The sequence below is a fragment of the Oryctolagus cuniculus genome, chromosome 10 (genome assembly GCF_051225735.1).
Source record: "Oryctolagus cuniculus isolate XC-2025 breed Fujian yellow rabbit chromosome 10, ASM5122573v1, whole genome shotgun sequence".
In the NCBI taxonomy this organism is placed as follows: Eukaryota; Metazoa; Chordata; class Mammalia; order Lagomorpha; family Leporidae; genus Oryctolagus; species Oryctolagus cuniculus.
Genome location: NC_142876.1, coordinates 105212743 through 105221412, shown reverse-complemented (window position 1 = coordinate 105221412; position 8670 = coordinate 105212743).

The window sequence follows — 8670 nt, the reverse complement described above, 5'->3', positions numbered from 1 at the left end:
ATATTTGAAAATTGGAGTTACACAGAGAGAGGAAAGGGAGAGAGAGAAAGAGGTCTTCCATCTGATGGTTCACTCCCCAATTGGCCGCAATGACCGGAGCTACGCCGATCCGAAGCCAGGAACCAGGAGCTTTTTCCAGGTCTCCCATGCGGGTGCAGGGGCCCAAAGACTTGGGCTATCTTCTACTGCTTTCCCAGGCCATCACAGGGAGCTAGATTAGAAGTGGAGCAGCCAGGTCTCGAACTGGTGCCCATATGGGATGCCAGCGCTTCAAGCCAGGGCATTAACCCGCTGTGCCACAGCGCCGGCACCAGATAAACTTTAGGAAGGCAGTAAACCTTGTCAAGGATGCAGAAAAGCTGGGAGCCTCACACATGGCTGCCAAGCATAAAGTGGTGTGGCAGCTTTGAAAAGCAGTTCACATTTTTCAAAAAGGTCTCATCAAACAACGAATGACCCAGGAATTCCGTTCCTCTGTGCCTGCCTAAGAGACTGTGCCTACACACAGACTCTCCAGGAACACATGGGAGCACTTGAGTTCAATACCCAGCTCCAGCTCCTCATTCCAGCTTCCTGCTAAAGCAGATCCTGCCAGGTAGCGGGGGAGGCTCAAGTAGTTGGGTCCTTGCCACCCCAGGAGACCTGGATTGAGTTTCTGACTCCTGACTTCAGCCTACCTCAGCCCCGGCTGCTGCAGGCATTTGAAGAGTGAACCAGCAAATGGAAGATATCTCTCTCTCTCTCTCTCTCTCTCTCTCTCTCTTTCTCTTTCCCCTCACTCTCCCCCTCCCCTCTCCTCTCTCTCTCTCTCTCTCTCTCTCTCTCTCTGCTCTCTCCCCTCTCTCCCCTCTCTGTTCTCTCTCTCTCTCTTTCTCTCTCTCTCTCTTCCTCTCTCTCCCTCTCTCTCTCTCTCTCTCTCTGTCTCTCAGGAGGGACATGATCCCCCCTCTTCATCCTTCCAGGGACTCTGGGCATGTGAAGGGCAGCTCTGGCTGACATAGAGCTGCCCCTTAGACCCTTTTCTGCCTCCAGAGTGTACCAGGAGGAAGCGTCCAGAACATCTTTGACCCCTCTGTGACAAGCATGACCCCAACAGCAGGGGACATCCAGACAGTGCCTGCAAGCCGAGGCCGCCCCAGTGCAGCACGAGGCACCGCTTCCTTCTGCTATCATTATCTCCTACACGTGGCAGATGCTACCAGGTTTCCATTTACAGTGAAAATACCAAATTCCCTTTTAAATACACACATTTAGGTTTAAAAAAAATCAACATAAAGCAGCTGACATTGTGGCATAGCGGGTAAAGCCACTTCCTGGAATGCTAGCGTCCCCTTTGGGCACTGGTTCAAGTCCTGGCTGTTCTACTTCTGATCCAGCTCTCTGCTAATGGCCTGGGAAAAGCAATGGACGATGGCCCAGGTGCTTGGGCCCCTGCACCCATGTGGAAGAGCCAGATGAAGCTCCTGGCTCTTGGCTTCAGCCTGGCCCAGTCCCTGCAGTTATGGCCATCTGGGGAGTGAACCAGCAGATGAAAGATCAATCTGTTCATCTTTTTCTCTCCCCTCCCCTCCCGCTTTTCCCTTAACTTTCAGATAAATAAGTCGTTTAAAAAAAATGAACCTAGGCCGGCGCCGCGGCTCACTAGGCTAATCCTCCGCCTAGCGGCGCCAGCACACCGGGTTCTAGTCCCGGTTGGGGCACCGGATTCTGTCCCGGTTGCCCCTCTTTCAGGCCAGCCCTCTGCTGTGGCCAGGGAGTGCAGTGGAGGATGGCCCAGGTGCTTGGGCCCTGCACCCCAAGGGAGACCAGGAAAAGCACCTGGCTCCTGGCTCCTGCCATCGGATCAGCGCGGTGCGCCAGCCGCAGCGCGCCAGCCGCGGCGGCCATTGGAGGGTGAATCAACGGCAAAAGGAAGACCTTTCTGTCTCTCTCTCTCTCTCTCACTGTCCACTCTGCCTGTCAAAAAAAAATAATAATAAAAAAAATAAAAAAAAATAAAAAAATGAACCTAAAGGGATGCGAGGTTCATCCTTCGAGAACAGTGAAGCATCCGCTCCCCCAGAGCCAGGTTTCCCAGCACTCCGGTTGTGCCCCTCCGTGTGCACCTCTCAGCCGGCACTCAGTGCTCTTCCTGGCATCTGTGCCATGCTCCCCGAAGAGCCAGACACACTCTGGCCACCCCATGGACCTCTTGGCCCCCCACGCCACGGGGAATGCTGGATGGGGTGGGGCTAGAGTGGGTGTGCGCATGGCTGCGCCTCTGAGCCAAGGGGCCTTGGGGACCGTGCACCTTGGAGGTGCTTGACAAAATCCTCCAGCTGCACCTCCTGCCCCTGCTTGATTGTGGGGAGCTGCACCTGTCTGTATTGAGCAGGATGGTGGCCAAGGCCAGGATGAAAACATTGTATGGATTCTAGGACTGCCACATTGCCCCTGTGGTTGCAAATGCAGTACTGCTGGCTGGGGCCACAGGGAGGGGACAAGGGTAGGGCTCCTGTGTAGGAAGGCAAGCTGCCTCTACACCCTGAGCCTGAGCTGCTGCCTGCAGGATTTAGGGACATTGGCAGAGGGCAGGGGGTGGGCCCTGACTATGCACTCCCTTCTGGCTTCAGTGGTGAGCGGTTCTGCGCATCGCATGTTGGAGTCCTGGTTCAAGTTCCAGCTCCACTTTTGGTCCCAGCTTCCTGCTAATGCACATCCTGGAAGGCAGCGGGCGAGAGCTCAGGTACTTAGATCTGTGCCGTCCTCAGGACAGGCTCGGTTTGAGTCCTGGCCCACTCCTAGCTGTTGTAGGCATTTGAAAAGTAAACCATGGATGGAAGATCTCCATATACTCTCAAATAAAATGAAAATAAATAAACAAATGATTTTTTTTAAAAGGAAAAGAGAAAAAGCAAGAAAGCCTGGCCTGACTGCAGCCCAACTGTGTAAGCTGTTGAGTGGCTTCTTCCTGTGTGCACAGGGTTCATGATACCACACCCACTGTCACAGGCAGAGGCTGAAATGAGGCCCGAGAAAGACAGCCCCTGGGTGGGCATGAGACCTGTCATGGTGCCGCCCTCCTGCTCAGGGCAGTGTGTGGCAGGGACGGGAGGATGTAGAGAAGAACAGGGCGGGACTTCCTAGAACTACTCTCAGTGCCTCTCATGTTCCACTTCCTTCCTTACAGGGCTGCACGTGGCCGAGAGCTGGGTTGGGGAGAACAGCAGAGGACACCCCCCTAGTCCACCAATGTCCCCACCAGTTAGTGAAGCAGAGGTGGAGCTGGGCTGTAGGAGCCTGTGGGAGGGCGGATGTCCTGGGCGTGTGGAACCGGGTCCTGTGCTCTCCCCTAGCAGGCTCATGGTACACAGCTTCACCCGTTCACCTGCCACTGGGCCTTCTGCAGCCAGCCGAAGCTCAGGGCCAGGAAAGGACTCTTGGATGGGTTTGGTCTGTGGAGCCCAATGCAGGTGCCCAGTCCCACTCCATGGCCTCCTACACATTGAACAATAAGCATTTACTAGTACATGCTTATCCACAAACACTCAGGAATTGGAGGCTAAACAATGAACCTTGAACTTCAGAGCCAGCCAAAGGGATGTCACTCAAAGATCTGGAGTTTGGATGCAAATGCCTTTGCCTTTGGAGGACGCACACAAATAGGGAAAGCAAGCCTACAAGAAGCTGCAAGAGCTCAGGGCAAAAGGAGGTCAAGTGAGCACCCTGTTCCATGGAGGGTGTGTGCCACCAGTCTTTTCCCAGGCTCTTCTGCTCAGCATCAAGAGGCCCAAGGTAAGTAGCACAGTGATGGATGGAGGAAGTCACCACACAATGACAAGAAGTTCACGTCACTATGAAGATGGAGGAAGTCTAAAGGCGGCATGGTATAGATCTAGGCAGTGCCCTGCAAAGTACCCAAGAAGACAACAGAACTACCGGAAAAACTGCAATCATTCATCCTAGTGGTGTCCTTCAAGAAGACAAAATAAATAAATAAATAAAATCAAGATCCATCGAGAGGTGGAGCACTTTTCTCCATCCCTCATGTTGAAGCTAAACCATGTGACTGGCTTTAGACCAAAACAGGGCTAGCAAGTAAGGAGCCTTGAAGAGTGCCTATGGGACAGACTGACCCATGGGAACTGCAAAACAGCTGTTCCTTTTCTGACCTCAGCTCCCAGCTGGCAGTGAGCACCCCACGGGGGGCAGCACACACCAGACCTATGTGCCCTGAACTGCTGGGACGCCGTGAGTGCACGCCCATTTTGCAGAAGGGCCTAGCACCTACCCAGATTCCTGTGCAAGGCCAGTGAGGCAGTGTGTTTAGAGGAGACAGGCAAGCCGGAGCTGCAGGCGTGGGCAGGCTCCCCTGGGGACTCGCTGCTGCCCAGGTGCGTGGAGTCTGACTCCTGGGTCCCAGCCAGGGCCTTCGGTCCTCCTCCAGGTCACACCGGCGGACGCTGGCCATGGAGGACAAGGGCTCTGTGCTTGCCGCTTCCTGGTCCTCGCTGTCTCAGGTGCACAGGGACCTGCTGCAGAGCGGCCAACCTGCTGGTCCTCCTGGCTGGGAGACAATGACGGCCGTCACCAGCCCTGCTCCCACGAGGTAGGCCCCTCTCTCCAAGGGATGCCCACCCTTCGCCTCCCCGCCTCCCCTCCTCCTGCCCCTTCCCTGGCCCGGGCCACTGCTCTGCCTGGCACATGGAGGGGTTGCCGTGGATTTAGGGAACCCCAGGGTGAAGGGACCACGAGAGCAGGGCTGGTGGTGTCGGGAGAAGGAGCCGCCAGCTCCTCCAGCCCAGGCCCAGCTGCTGCTTCTCCTGCAACCCGGAGTCCGTTTCTGCGTGCCCATGACACCTGCCCAGGTGGGCGCTGGTCCCGGGAAGCACGGGAGGGGGCGGGGTGGGACGATGCCCTGTGCCTCTGCTCAGGAAGAGCAGAGAACTGTGCCAGTGCGGCCACCATGGGTGGTTGTCATTTGGGAAAAGGCAAAGCAGGCCAGGGCCCAGCACCTGCAAAAGCCTGGCCTGGCGGAGGCAAAGCAAGTGAGATCCCAGAAAAAGCAGGAATGGGCGTCGGATGCTGGGCTCAGGGCTGGACATTTGGGTGACAGAGGTGGAACCAGCTAGGACTGAAGAGGGAGACCCAAGTCAGAGGCCCTGGGAGGCTGGAAAGGACGCAGGGCTTGGGAGCCTGGGCTGCAATCAGGTGCCCCACGCGCGTGGGATACCTGAAAGCGGCCGCGGTTGCTGGTAGCCATACTCGGACCACGAGGTGTGCTCCCGCACCCACTCCGCGACCACCTCCATGAGCTCCTCTATCAGTTGACACTGACCTGGGGAGGCCCACGGTGCCCTGCCCACGTGGCAGCCATTCAACAGTTACTGGGATGGGCGGGGCTGCGGCGGTGAGGCGGGGGGCGGGGCTGGGGCCGCAGGGCGGGACCGCTCTGGGGGCGGGGGTTCTGCCATCTCTATGCTTAAGGATTTCCTACTCCGAAATTAACGCAGCTATGACGCTCCTGACGCTTACGTATGGTACGGAGGAGGGAGCTTCCCAGCCCCTCTCTAGAACTGTCGTCAGCCCCACCTCCCCTCCTTGAATAAAGTGGAGGAGGCGCTGGGCCCGGCAAACTCAGGCCCCCACAGCCTCTCTCATTGCACCCTCTGCCTCTGTAACTGAGGTCCTCAGGATATCATGAGACTTCTGATGCTTGCTCCACTGTTGCTGAATAGCTTTATCAATCTAAAATTGAAACTGGGTGTTTGGCTCAGCCGTTAAAAAGCCACTTTGGATACCCACATCCCACGTGGAACTGGCTGCTTCCAGTCCTGGACACCCCCGTAGGCAGCAGGTGGCAGTGCAAATACTTGGGTCCCTGTCACCCTCGTGAGAGACCCAAATTGAGATCTGAGCTCCTGGCTTTGCTTAGCTATTGTAGGCTTTTGGGGGTGAACCGGTAATTAATTAATTAATTTCTCTCTCTCCCTTTAAATTAAAATGGAAGTAAATAAGTAAACATTTTAAATGATAAAATAGATACACATCAAGCCAGTCATGTGTAAGATGTACGGTTTGGTAAGTAACACATGTGTGCCTCTGGGAAACTGCTCAGAATGGAAGCAGTGAACACGCCCACCTCCCCCAGAACCTTCCTCGTGTCTCACTGTAATCCCGTGGGAAATCGTGGATCCGCAGAGACCACTTTGCCCTTTCTAGAGTCATGTGCAAGGGGGATCATACATCTTTAGGTTGCCTTTTTTCCCGCAGTGTGACTGTTTGAGGTCCCTCCAAGTGGTTGCTGGTATCAACGTCACTTCTTATTCCAGTGGGTTTCCCAGCATGCGGATTTGCTGCCATTGGTCTATCCGGATGCTCCTCAGTTGATGGGAATTTGGTCATTTCCTCTTGCTGGCTGCCCTGAGTCCTGAGAGGGACATCTGTGTCCCGGTTTGTGTGAAAGTGTGGGTTCTCATCTCACACAGGTCAATACCTAGGAGTGGGAAGTCTAGATCCTTTGATAGGTGTGTGTTCAACCTCGGCAGAAACTGCCCAGCTGTGTTCCAACTGTTCACCGTTCCACACTGCCACCAGCAGATTCTGACGGCTTCCATCTCTCCACATGCTTGCCAGAGCTTCGCGTGGCCCATCATTTCACCCTTACCCATCCTAAATGCTGTGCCATCTTGGTTTTCACTTGCATTTCTCTGATATGCCACGAGGCTGAGTCTCACCCCTTCCCACAGTATTTGCAGAGTAGAAGTTTTCCATTTTCATTAGGTCATTTTCCCTAATATATAGATGTTCCTCTTTTTCAAAATAATTCTTTTATAAGTTTAAATGCAGACAGGAGAGATAGAGATATTCCATCTGCTGGTTCACTCTTCAAATGGCTGCAACAGTTGGGGCTAGGCCAGGCTGACAGCAGGAGCCAGGAATTCCATCTGGGCCTCCCCTGTGAGGGTGGGGCCCCAACCGCTTGGGCCGTCTTCTGCTCTCCCAGGTGTATCAGTAGGGAGCTAGATCTCAAGCACAGCAACAGGACTCAAACCGGTACTTCGATAGAGGCTGCCAGCCTTGCAAGTAGTGGCTTAACGGGCAGCACCAAATCATCACCCAGATCATGCTCTTGGTGTTAAGTTTAAGCACCCTTTGCAGAGCACTAGGTTCTCATGGATTTCTTCTGTTTTATTTTTCTATAACCTTCCGAGTTCTATTTTTAAATCTCTGATCCCCTCTGAGTGAAATGTTTTATAAGGAATTGTAGGTTGAGGTTTATTGTTTTAGTCTATGGCTGTTGCTGAGGTTTGGGTATGATTTGGGTCCCCAGTTAATGGCACAGGAAGGAAGGTGTTATGCCCAGATAAGTAGATCCCCAAGAAGCTGTCAGTGACCCGATCACACCGAAATGCAAAAGCAAGTTTTTTATTAAAAAAGTACAAGCCGCAGCCGGTGCTGCGGCTCAATAGGCTAATCCTCCGCCTTGCGGCGCCGGCACACCAGGTTCTAGTCCCAGTTGGGGTGCCGGATTCTGTCCCGGTTGCCCCTCTTCCAGGCCAGCTCTCTGCTTTGGCCCAGGAGGGCAGTGGAGGATGGCCCAAGTGCTTGAGCCCTGCACCCCATGGGAGACCAGGAGATGCTCCTGGCTCCTGGCTTCGGATCAGTGCAGTGCGCCGGCTGCGTCGGCCATTGGAAGGTTAACCAACGGCAGATGAAGACCTTTCTCTCTGTCTCTCTCTCTCTCTCACTGTCCACTCTGCCTGTAACAACAACAACAACAAAAAGATACAAGCCACAACAGGGATCTCATCAACCAGCCGGCGCAGCAGAGGAAGGGGGAAAGGCCCAGGTCTTTATTCGGGCAGCAAGGTCTTAGGGTGCGAGGCCTTTTGTGATTGGGCAGGGCGGGGAGGGGGGTGGTCTCCATTTGGCTTGGGTGCAGGGAGTTACCTCATTTGGTAATCTCTACTGAGCTGCCCTTGGTCTGCTGAGCTAGCTGTCCCTGGTAAGCTTTGATATCTCCGGAATGCCTGAATGCCTGCTTTTACAAGGACTCGGGTCTGCTATGGGAAATGGAGGCTGCTTTTTATTGTTTCAAAATAGAGTCACTTTGACTGTTCAGTCACTTTGGCTCTTCAGAAGGCTGGCTGAAAGATACCTTACACATCCCCAAAGCTTCATGGTTAGGACTTTTAAGGAGACTTCTTTGTGTGATTGAAGGAACAAGGTCCATTCTGTAAATGATGCTGGGACAATGGGGTCCCCACACGGAAAATGATCAGATCTTGACTCACAGCACACCCAATTCTAGAAACACGAAGGCCCTGAGGTCAGAAGGCAAAATTGTAGAACCTTTAGAAAAAAAATAAGGAAGACCATCTTTCCAAACTGGGACTTGGGGATGACTTCTTAGACATGAAGCAGAAAGTTTCCCAAGCGTTAAAAATGCGAGAGATCTGACTTCATTCAGCCTGGAGATTTCGATTTCCCAGACCATCATAAGGAAAGTGGAAAGGCAAACCCCAGTGGCAAGAAGACATGGAGAATGCACAGCCCCCAGGGCATGGATCAGGACACACAGCCAGCGAGTTCAGCCCCTCCTGCCACCTCCATCTCACACACCTGCTCTTGGCTTTCCGCCATGGGGTGACACCACACAGCACCCTTGTCTGAAACCAGTACGCGTTA